At 36.7% G+C, this 12,306-nt stretch overlaps 1 protein-coding gene across 3 annotated transcripts in view; it reads right to left on the bottom strand.

Annotated features, from left to right (window-relative positions):
- The window catches only part of LOC147563867 (uncharacterized), a 41,193-nt gene that overhangs the window by 3,848 nt on the left and 25,039 nt on the right, over positions 1 to 12,306 (bottom strand). The window lies entirely within an intron of this gene.

Below are 12,306 nucleotides of genomic sequence, written 5' to 3' on the forward strand. Positions count from 1 at the left end.
AAATCTATTTGATTAACCATAAATCTTATTCAAACTAATCAAATTGATGCCCAAAAATCTATTTGGACTTATCTATCTAACTGAACAAGTCCGAATTTAATTCGTCCAGCCAAAGTTAGCTCGTGCAAGAGGCTTTGATACCATCGTAGGGTTTTGGTGTCACCTAGTATTCTAAGCGGAATCTCAGACATCTAACACTAGTTTTCAGGATCACATGCAATAACTAAAGATGAACTAGAATTGGAAAGAAGATTATCTTAATCGCTTTCCCACGAACTAAATCTGATGTTTTTTCGAAGATAAGAGCTCCAAATTGGAGCTCCTTTACTTGAGACACCCGATCAAGTTGACTTGATATCTCTTCTTTAATGTTAACTAGGACCTTATTGAAGGTTGCGAAGAAAAACTCTTCTTGTTTAACTAGATAGATAGGTTGGGAGCTTTGTCTCTAAAATTTACTTTCTGCTTGATGTTGTAGAGATAAATTTTTCTTGAGAAAATTTTACACCTTTTCTGTTTTAATATGAGTCCTTAGAGAACGCTAAAGTTAGAATCATATTCCAATTAGGATTCAAATAAGATCCCGAAAAAAGATGAGAGTGAGATTCCCAGATGAGATTTTTGTCCCATCTGGGACTTTTAATGTGGCCGGCTGATGGACCTAAAAAGTTACCCTAAATAGGTCTATACCGCAAGTGCACGGTGGTCAAGTTGTAAAATCCCGGTAAGACCGGGGTTGATCCGCAGGGACTAGTCAAATCTATCCTAAAACTCGGGAGTAACACGGTTTTGGTTTTGAATTGATTTTGGTGATAGAAATAATAAAATACCAAAGTAAATAACGAATTGAAACTCAAATGGGGGGAAGGCCTAGGATTTTGTACCGCCCTTGCAGGATCATCATGGTATCTTGTCTCGCGCTACACGAAATCAGCGCGAGAAGCTGATCCCGCATATACCCCGTTTGCCCACCATCGTACCGAGAATGTATCCCTCGCCATGTGGTTGGTCGCCACGTGTCTACTAGCTGACTTGGTCAAATGATTTTTATCCCAACTTTGACTTGCTCCAGTATACTCGTCCGGACTCCGATTTGACTTCCGCTTTCGCCGTTGAGTTCGTCTTGGGCTCTAATTTATCAGAGTATCAACATTAGCCAAATTTTAAAACACCCTAATCTCCAAATTACCAAAATGCCCCTAGGTTTGTCTTTCTCCCATTTTTAACCATTTTTCACATTGAACTCCGTAGAAGACACCTATTCAAGAGAAACAATCAATTCATCAGAGTAACTGCCCGAGATGGACTAACTAACCCGAGTTAAGAGATTCAGATGGGAAATTTTCATGTCTCATCACCGGCCAGTGCCCCTTTAGTGGGCTGGGTCTGGCCGCCAAATGTCTATGGTCAGCCATAACATGGACGACCCATCTCTTTTGATCTGGGCCTTCTTCCGGGCACGGTTCTTCCTATCTTTGTATGGACTCTCACCGAACCTTTTAGACTTATTGAACTGGATCTAACCCATCCTTTTGCCTAGTTCCATCTAGTCAATTCTCTCTTCAATCAAGTCACAACCCTTTGGTGTAACCCGTTGTATGATCCAGTCGATATTAGTCGTGAATCACCGAAGTGATCTCACGACCGTAGTTGGCTTCTAGCATTACTATCCCTAATTCGATCAGATTAGATGATCTTCCGGATAAAGTCATCGTAATCCTATTAGACAAATTGAGTGCATTGTTATCTTGATTGAATGACACTCCTTCAGAAGAACATCTCCTTTAGACAGAAAGGACATTTCCTTCAAAGGGTACTCCGTGTTTATATTTGTGAGCTATTAATATATGTTTGAACCATTAATACGCAACACATAAACTAATTTCTTTCGAAAACTATTTTATTTGTGTAAAGACTGTTATCTGTGCCAAAGGGTATTCCGTGTTTATATTTGTGAGCTATTAATACATCTTTGAACCATTAATACGCAACACATGAACTAATTAATTTAGAAAACTATTTTATTTGTTTAAAGACTGTGTTATCTGTGCCAAAACAAGTGACTTCAGCATAAAAGATAACCTATATTCAAATTATCTTTCAATCATTAAACTTTTACTTCTAAATGGTTAGCACACTTTCTATTATAGGTAGATAAATCTCCAATGAATATGTAACCGTGTTCGAGAATACTCCTCCATACTATTGCAAGTGTGAAACTGGTTATAATTTTACTTGGTTTCAAATAGATTTTAGGTTCTTAACTTTGCACAGAGTTCTGCTGTATCTCAATTCTTTATTTCAATCTCCATTACAAAAACTCAATACTTTCATGAACACTCCACTCAATTAATTCAAGTGGCTTCAAGAGTAGGGTATAGCCCATCTTCAAATAATCTTTCAATCATTGATTTTTTCTTCTAGATGGCTAACGTACTTTCCATAAAAGGAGATAAAGATCCAATGAACCCGTGACCATGTTCGAGAATATTCCTCCATAGTATTGCAAATGTGAAACTGATTGTAAGTATACACAGTTTCAACTTGATTTTCGGTTCTTAACTTTGCATAGAATTCTGCCAGTATCTCAATTCTTTACTTCAATCTCCATTTTCATGAATACTACACTCTATTCATTCAAGTTCTGCTTCAAAATGGTGTCATAATTATTGGATCTTCATTTACACTATCTTTCTGTCGATGATATGCCGGTTTTCTTTTTCAAAAATTAAAACAATTGTCATAAGATGAACGTGAATGATGAATGTAAAGCGTAATAGGATTCCACTGACCTTAAATGTCAGTCTATTCTAGCTTAACATCACACTAAAAAAAACCCAGCTTAAGATGAGTCGGCTATTTCGACAAGTTCACTGCTTACATGGACAATAGGTGGTTAAAAAACACCATACAACACATGTTTGATATGCTTGATGTATGTACTCGCTTTTTCTGTATTTCGATGCAATCGGTTTTGTGTGCTTTTATTCAAATTGTCTGATATAGAATAACTCTTTTGAAATCAGGTTCGAGTCAACTCAGGTCTGCAACTGGATTTCAAATATGAAATGTGCGTTTTAACAATGGTCTGAACTTCTTTTTGTTTGTTTGCAGTATGAGACGATTACTGGAGATATATTGTTTGTGTTTTCGCAGAAGGATCACCCTAAATTTGTGTTGACCCGTTTGGACGGCAGGTAGCTGCTCATCAAAACCAACTCTCGGAAAGGTGTGAACATCGATGAATAGATGAGGAACCAACCTCGATAATATCCATGGTGGTGCCCAGAAGGTTTAGTGCCCCCGCAATGAGAAGAGAATTAATGAATTGATTTTGATTTTTTTTTTTTTTTACTTAAATTAATTTTGGGTTATTTCCCAAATGGCCTCCAACTTTGTGACCAGCTTCCTGCCTGACCCCCTACTTTAGCAATAATTCCCGTATGGCCCCCTTTTTCTGTTATATTTAACTTTTCGTTACTCTCTCTCTCCTCCATCTCATTTCCTCTCTCTGCCAAGTCACCTATCACGCCACATCATCATCTTCTCCGGCAGGGGTCGCCGGCCGGCCAAATTTCCGGCCGACGACCTTCAATTTTTTTTATTCTCTCTCTCTTAATTTTTTTTTATTTCCTCTCTCATCTCTCTCTCTAAATTCCGGCGAAGGGGGTTTCCCTTCGCCGGAGGTCTGTCGAGCAGACTATTGAAGGTCTGTTCGTGATGAACATACTTGGTCTGTTCGACAGACCTCCGACGAAGGGAAACCCCCTTCGCCGGAGTTTAGAGAGAGAGGAAATAATTTTTTTTTAGAGAGAGAGAATAAAAAAAAATTAAAGGTCGCTCGCCGGCCGGAAATTTGGCCGACCGGCGACCCTTACCGGAGAAGATGATGATGTGGCGTGATAGGTGACTTGGCAGAGAGAGGAAATGAGATGGAGGAGAGAGAGTAACGGAAAGTTAAAGATAACGGAAAAAGGGGGCCATACGGAAATTATTGCTAAAGTAGGGGGCCAGGCAGGAAGCAGGTCACAAAGTTGGGGGCCATATGGAAAATAATCCATTAATTTTAAACTTACTCCTGAAGTCGCACTTTAAACTTTAAATCCATATGAAAAAAATATTAAAAGAGGAGTTGTTACTAATTGTTGCATTGAGTGTAACCATTTAATAGAACATGGCTGTTTTTTTTGCCTATTTTTCCTGTCAATTTGATATGTCAATTCGAAAGAGAAAAATACACATTCTTGCATATCGTTCGAAAATACTGTTCGTGCTCTACGGGAACTAGTTACATGTAACTCCCCAAATCTAGATTTCCACGTCGGCCGCCATGAAAATCTAAATTTAAAGCATTCCTCCGCAGAACAGTAAACAAAATCGATATATTCACCAAAAGATATAAACAACACCAAATATGAAACCTTTAAGTAACGATAAATCAACTAAAAGAAACTTTATTAAGTTCTCAAAATAAAAATGATGTTTCTACATTATCGACACGTGAGTCGAAAGAAACATAAAAAAAATAACTACCTAAGTACGAAAGAAAACTACTGTGAAAGCTCCTCCAAAAGCTAACTACGACTCAAGCAGGTGGCACCTCCTTATTTTCTTGACCTGAAAAATAATAGGTTAGGTCAGAACCCAACAAGTAGATTTCCAAATCCCTAGAACCTTAATAGACAGTCTCAAGATCTACCAAGTCCACTAGATTTCTCGATGTACAACAAGTAATGGTGGCAACAAGATGCATAGGCAGGTAATAGTTAACAAACAAACAAAAGTGTTATGGTAAGTTGGTGTCAATCTAGGGAAACCGGATCCATCACCCAAACCCTCCCACAACCCACGTTGCATGAGAGTGGGTCCACAAGACTATCCTTGTGCTAGCGCCGACTCCATACGCTCCATACCTAGGTCATATCTCAGTACGTCTTACCATGTAGACCTGTCGGTCATTGCACCAAACATTCGATAGAGAGGGTCGAACCAACCGCCGAACTCATCAACTTCCCACCAACTCACCACAACCCAACATCACATACGCAATTCAATTATCACACCATGCACAATACTTTCATGTTCAACAATAACATATTATGAGTTCATTAAGTTTAACAAGAATTGGCAAATAACTCATACATTATGTAATCACAATATTTATACCCTACTCATGTTAACAAGTGAGAGATGTCTAGTTATGAAAGTCGTGCCCATTAGACTTAATAAGAAAGTGATTTATATCACCATTAACAATATATATAGTTGCTGAAACTAGTTATGTAACTCTTTAAATATGGATATAGATGTATATAGTGTATAACAACTATCCTCAAAGTTTGGGTAATTCGAAATCTTAACCAATAAGACTAATTTCTACCCTAGATAGACATCTAATTATGGTTCAAGGGATCATACTTCCTGATTTTTATAAGATATCATGAAAATTTAACCTATCGGATATCTATGTCATAAACCCTAACTCTAGTTTGGATTATGAGAAGTTTTGGATTCATGAATACCATCTATTCCCTTGATTCTTCTATGAAAAAGACTATTAAAGCCATGGGAAAGAAGAAACCTGCTAAGAAAGGTCCTCCAAAAGCTAACTACGACTCAAACAGGTTGGTAATACTGCACCCAAGTCGTCTCAGTCGGTGGCCTCTGATTCACCGCAGAACCTCCTGTTTCCCGTGTTGGAATCTGAGTCTGAGCTTGTTTCCTCATTTTAGCCTCCGCTGCAATGTTAATCAAATCTTGCAATGCAGCTGCGTCAATGGTAACCTTTGTCCCTTCATTCGGATTTTGAACTGGAGTTGGACTGCTCTCACCTTGCGGCGTTGTACCCACAGTTTCTGTTGATCCTCTTTCCTCAGCAAAGACTCCTCGACCTGTACCTCGGCATGTCCCTCTGCCGGCACCTTGGCCTGTACCACTGCCTGCACCTTGACCTATACCTCAGCCTCGGATGCGAGCACTACGACGTCCTCTACCAATAACTCCCTCTCCGTCCATGAATCCAAAGAGAAGGCAAAAAGAGAAACTAAATTAATATCACGCAGAACACTCAAGAAAAGACTAAAGTGCCACTACTGCTTCTAACTGTCTAAAACCCTAAACACAATTCCTAGGATATCTATGTCATAAACCCTAACTCAAGTTTGAATTATGAGAAGTTTTGGGTTCATCAATACCATCTAATCCCTTGATTTTTCTATGGAAAAGACTATTAAAGCCATGGGGAAGAAGAAACCCACTAAGAAAGCTCCTCCAAAAGCTAACTACGACTCAAGCAGGTTGGCAATACTGCACCCAAGTCGTCTCAGTCAGTGGCCTCTGATTCCTCGCGGAAACTCCCGTTTCCCGTGTTGGAATCTGAGTCTGAGCTTGTTTCCTCATTTTAGCATCCGCTGCAATCTTAATCAAATCTTGCAATGCAGCTGCGCCAATGGCCACCTTAGAGAATGACAGTGTTTCAGTTGGAAGGAAATGCAGCTTCCTGGTGGGGTACAGAGGCTAGATTAGTAGACCCTATGAATTTGACGTGGCACAGTTTAAGGAGTTATTCAAGGCGAACTACTTTCCCTATTCAACACAACAGAAAGTATCAACATAGTACGCACAGTGTCGCTGCGTACTCTGATAATCGGGCGAATCGCGTGTCGTTGCCCATACCGAGTCCTTTTGAGTGGGCTTGTAGTGCCTTCGTCAAGAAGAAAATCCTATAATTGTTTGAGGTGGTTAAAAGTGGGGACAATATCGACAACTGCTAAGCCTTGGGGCGTTACATTACACCCTCGTTTATAGTAAGAGACATCTCGAAATCATATTAATCTCATATTTATGTTTCAAGTTCTAAATTTATTTTCACAAAAATAATGCTCTACACACTTTCATAGTGCTTTTGTATATACTAGGTTGGTGCATGCGCCTTGATATAAAAAAGCTAACGCGGTAAGAAGTTTGTTTGACACCGACCCATTGCTGTCGAACACCTATGATATGATAGACATTTTTCGGTCATTGTCTTCTTGTGCTTTTCATGCCAAAAGTTGGATGATAGTCACACTTTTCCCTGTCTATAATCGGTTAGGATGATAATTACGTGTTGTCAGCACACAAGAAATGTAGTTTGAAATTTTCAAGTCTAGGCCCTTAGTGTATATATATACATCTTAAAGGGTTGTTAGTGCACAAATAACTCGCTTATAGCATAGTTGTGTTCATGAATCTCATCTACTTTAGTGGAAAAAATGTCTCCAAAATACAAGTTTAAGTTTCGCAGTAGAATCAATTCTTTGTGGAACTAATCTTTCAAAATATTACGGGATAAAAGAACTTGTCAGGACAGCTAAAGTCGCTCAACAATTTTATTAAAACCAATAGATTCCTTACGTGAAAACCGAGAATATAAATCGAACAACTCACACTTTAAAGCACATATCCTAAATACACACGTCAAAAAAAAGCAAACCATTGGGTTGACCCTTTTTGCCCAAAATTCATTAGATCCAAAACTAACAAATGAAAGTCAATTGACACACATATTTAAGCCAATTCCATCCCAATGCTACCCTAATAATTATGAAAAAAATCTTAATAAGAACTTGAGATCAATAAAGACGTTGTTAGATGTCATGCACCTAGGATTAAGGTTATTATGTTATTAAAACATGAAAAGAGGATGTAAATAAATATAGGCCTAAAGCCCGATAACAAAGACGCCTAAAGCTGGGAAATTATTACATTATTTATAGCCTAAATTACATAGGATAAATCTTGATGGCAACTGCTTTCAGCGACCCTCGATCCCACGACCTCATGGGCTTAAGAGGGGTGTCCCACCGTTACACCAAAGGGTGGTGGACGTTTCCATGGTTTATTGAACTTGGGTTATTAAGGTATAAATAATGTTGTTGGGATTTAGGCCATAGTTTAGTTGGGCTAGAGGCCCGTTCTTTGTAGGAGTTTGAATTCGGCAGTTTCGTGCTTATCACATCTTTGATGTATCGATGCCAATCTAATGACTGTCGTAGATCATAGTCAAATTCCAAGGAAAAGAAGAAAGAAAATTCCTATATAAACTCTTCTCCTTTACATAAGGAAGACCTAACCTTGGTTTCTCTCCCCTCTCTCCTCATGCTCATGCAACGAGTTCATTAACTTCTCTCTCTCTCTCTCTCCCTCTCTCTCTCTCCCTCTCTCTCTCCAGAGAACGGGTTCGCTAGAAGATCGCTTAAATTCGCTCAAGAGTCGCCTCCATCATATCGATATTCTCTTAACGGTTGCAATCTTTATATAGATTTCTTACCCTATAATCAAGTACTGAAGTTAATAATGCTTTCCCATTCATGAATTTTTCATTTGAGTTTTCTCAATCAGTTTCATCTAACCCTTTCTGATCAAATCATTCGTAGAAAGAGAAAGATCACAGAGATGTTACTACTGAAGAAGTGCTCTTTAGTGAAGAGGAGTTGAAAGATATGTATGTATGAGGTGAAGATAGAAGAAGATTATCTTGAGGTAGTGTGTGCGTGTACAAGTAAATTTGGTGATTCTTGTGGTAAACTTAAGGTTTATGAAAATGGTAATCTCTTCATAAGCTGTAATTGTACCATTGGTTGCAAGGAAGGTCAGTTCTTTCACTTTGATCTTTATTGAGTAATGTGATAGAGAAAGATATTTTCTATATTTAATATTATGAGTTTCTATATTTTGGAAGATATTCTATAGTTATTTCATATTAGGAGTTTCTATATTTTGGAAGATATTCTATAGTTATTTAATATTGAAAGTTTCCATATTTTGGAAGATATTATATAGTTATTTAATATTAGGAGTTTCCATATTTTAGAGTTCCTAAGTAATTTAGGAGTTTCCTTTATTTCTGTATTTCTAAATATTGAGTCCTCTCGGAGTCTAAATTGTCTGGTTGTAGCCTATATATATGGCTGAGTTCATAGTAGTTAGGGATATGAATCTTGAAGTTATTAATAAAGTTTTCTATTATTATTATTACGTTTATATTTGACCGGCCTTAAGTAAGACTTGAAGGTTCTTATCAATTGGTATCCAGAGCAGACGCTCTTATCATTCGCTTTCGCATTACTTTTATCTTTGTTACAGAATCTCGTTTATGGTACAAACTCGAAAAGAAAAAAAAGAAAGAATGGAGAAGCAATTAGGTGAATTTGCAAAAAAGATGACTGAGATGACGGTAAATCAATCATTATTGATTGAGAAGATTGGTCGATTGGTCGACAATAGAGAGATTGTGTCTCAAAGAGGTAATCGTTAAAGGTTATATTTTACACGGTTTAACGGATCAGATGTGAAAGGATGAATTTTTCAAGCTAAACAATATTTTGAGTTCTATGACACTGCACAAGACCAAAAGATTCAGTTTGCAATCAGTTACGTGGATGGAAAAGCATTGCAATGGTGTCGTTGGGCTAAAAGAGGTAACTGTTTTCGTTCATGGGAAGAGTTTGTCGAAGCAGTTGTAGGTCGCTTCGGGAGAACTACGTATGAAGATGCAAGGGATGCACTCGCAAAATTACGACAAACAGAGTCCTACTATGTATATCAAGAAGAGTTTGAGCGTCTTTCAAACATAGTTAAGGAGTCCGGAAAAGGTAAGGAGAAGACAAAGAGAAAAACAAGTAGAGGAGAAGAAAGCTCGCAGAGAGAACACAAAAATCTCAGAGGAAGACGACATCGATGCCATCCTGATGAATATACAAAAAGAAGAATAAAAAAAGAAGGAAATTCACATTGAAGGAAATGTTCCTAGACCTTCTCCTCGATCTAACTGTTCGATGAACATCAATCCATTGAAGGAGACAAAACTAATCATATATAGAGCATTCTCCAAACAAGTAGCATCTAATAAGAGTAGCTTCTCCGAGAAGGGAAGTTCTACAGTAAGAAGGGTGTCTTTGAAGTTATCTCTAAAGTACTATGGTCCATATAAAATACTGGAAAGAATCGGTCCATTAGTGTATCGTTTGGAATTACCGGAGGGAACTAAAATTCATCATGTTTTTCATGTTTCTGTTTTGAAGGAGGCACTTATCCTCATTATTGTGATTGATGATGAAATACAAATTGTCGAAGATGAGGGAGACCCGGTGTTAACTATGATCGAGAACATCCTTGAGTGCAAGCATGCTGTCAAGGGAGGAGGAATGATAGAGAAAGATAATCTCTATATTTAATATTAGGAGTTTCTATATTTTGGAAGATTTTCTATTGTTATTTAATATTCGGAGTTTCTATATTTTGGAAGATATTCTATAGTTATTTAATATTAGAAGTTTCCATATTTTGGAAGATATTCTATAATTATTTAATATTAGGAGTTTCCATATTTTAGAGTTTCTAAGTAATTTAGGAGTTTCTATATTTCTATATTTCTAAATATGAAGTCCTAGTTGGAGTCAAAATTGTCTGGTTGTAGCCTATATATATGGCTGAGTTCATAGTAGTTAGGGATATGAATCTTAAAGTTATTAATAAAGTTTTCTATTAGTATTACGTTTATCTTTGGCTTACCTTAAGTAAGACCTAAAGGTTCTTATCATAATGGGACTTCATCACCTTTATATGTACGTCCATTTTACCTTTAAAGTTTGAGCATATGATACTGTGTTTTCTTGTCTAGCTTCAAGCTTCAAATATGAAGCTCTTTTTGTCATATTGTTAGGGTCCGAGAGGCTTCTCAACAACAAGAAGGCTTTATTTTTCTTGGCATGTGAGCTGATATCTTCTTAAACTAAAGTTTTAATTGTTCTTATATTCAAGTTGGATATATAGTACAAATTAAGGTTTTCATGATCTTTAGTTTATGAAGTCTATGATTGTTGTTTTGATGGGACCTTGACTCACTTTTCTCTAAAATTCATGGTTGAGATGTGTTTTTCCTTGCTTATATGTTAATATGATAAATAATAACATTGGGTTAGGTACTTTTTCTTTTCTTCTGAATATTGTTAATATTTGAATTAGCTGTGTGAGCTAAATATAAGCCTGCGTATTCTTTTTATCTACTGTGTTAACTGAGTTAGATCTCAAACCTAGTCTTTGTAAATGTTTCAACTATATAATATGTCTGGATTTGATAGGAAACATTGCTTTAAGTTATGATGTTGTTAAAATATAAAATTATACATCGACTTTGTTCAGAAAATCATATGCATCATTTCATATAAAATATACATAAATATGAATCATATTCAGATAAATTTTAGACGTTTAAAAAACAAACAATACCTTAATGTGACTTTTTTTTTTGGATTCATGGATGTTGAGCTGTAAAGATACGTGATACATGAGACGGATCGAGAAGGCAAAGATCCGTCTCATGTATCACGTATCTCGTTTAATATGGTGCTATTTATTTCTTGTCTTCATTCCTCACCATATTAAAATCACGATTATGTTATAAATCAGACATATGAACATAAAGTAAAGACATCATATTTAACGAGGTTCTGTCGGATATTCACGACCTACATCCTCGGAGAAAGCCACACCGGCTTCATAATTTATTCCTCACAATTGTGGTGATTCGTTACAATAATTGAATAGTAATTGAATGTTTAAACTCCTAGAACTCATGTCTTATTTATAGAGTCAATTAAGGTTTCCTAGTTTGTCCTAACTAAACTAGAAAACTAGATAATATTTATCTATTATTTCCATTACATAGTTACAAGGGATAACCTGATATAAGAAATTATATCTTCAATATCTTCGAATATCCCAGATTAGTCTTGATCGACGGATTTTTGCCTTCTCGATCCGTCTCATGTATCACGTATCTCAACATCCCCCGCCCCTCGCAAGTTGGAGCAGAAAAGATATGAAGTGGTTAACTTGAAGGGGAAAGATCAAAATATGGTAGAAAATTCGGAGATCAAAATACTGTAGATAAATATTCATGTTGAAGTAAACTTCTTTGAGATTCTGTAACAGAAAAAAAGGAGAATATCCGTTTTGAATCAAACTTGTAATCTCAGTCATACGGTACTCACGATTGTAGAATGAAAAAAATCACAAGATTAACTTGGAAATCAAAAAAAAAAAATTATCGACGAAGTGATTTACTGATTATTTAATCACAACGAAAAAAATCGTCGAAAAATTGTAGAAGCTTAAATCAGGATTAGACTACCTGCTCCGATACCATATAATGTTCACGATTATATTATAATCGGAAATAGATGAACATGATGTGGCTTGCTTTGACCACATTATAACACAATCTTCTCTGACCCTGCTCGGTTGATGACAACCCAAAATAGG

The sequence above is a fragment of the Eschscholzia californica genome, unplaced genomic scaffold, assembly GCF_041429995.1.
Source record: "Eschscholzia californica isolate CP2 unplaced genomic scaffold, dmEscCali1.0.p SCAF_1, whole genome shotgun sequence".
In the NCBI taxonomy this organism is placed as follows: domain Eukaryota; kingdom Viridiplantae; phylum Streptophyta; class Magnoliopsida; order Ranunculales; family Papaveraceae; genus Eschscholzia; species Eschscholzia californica.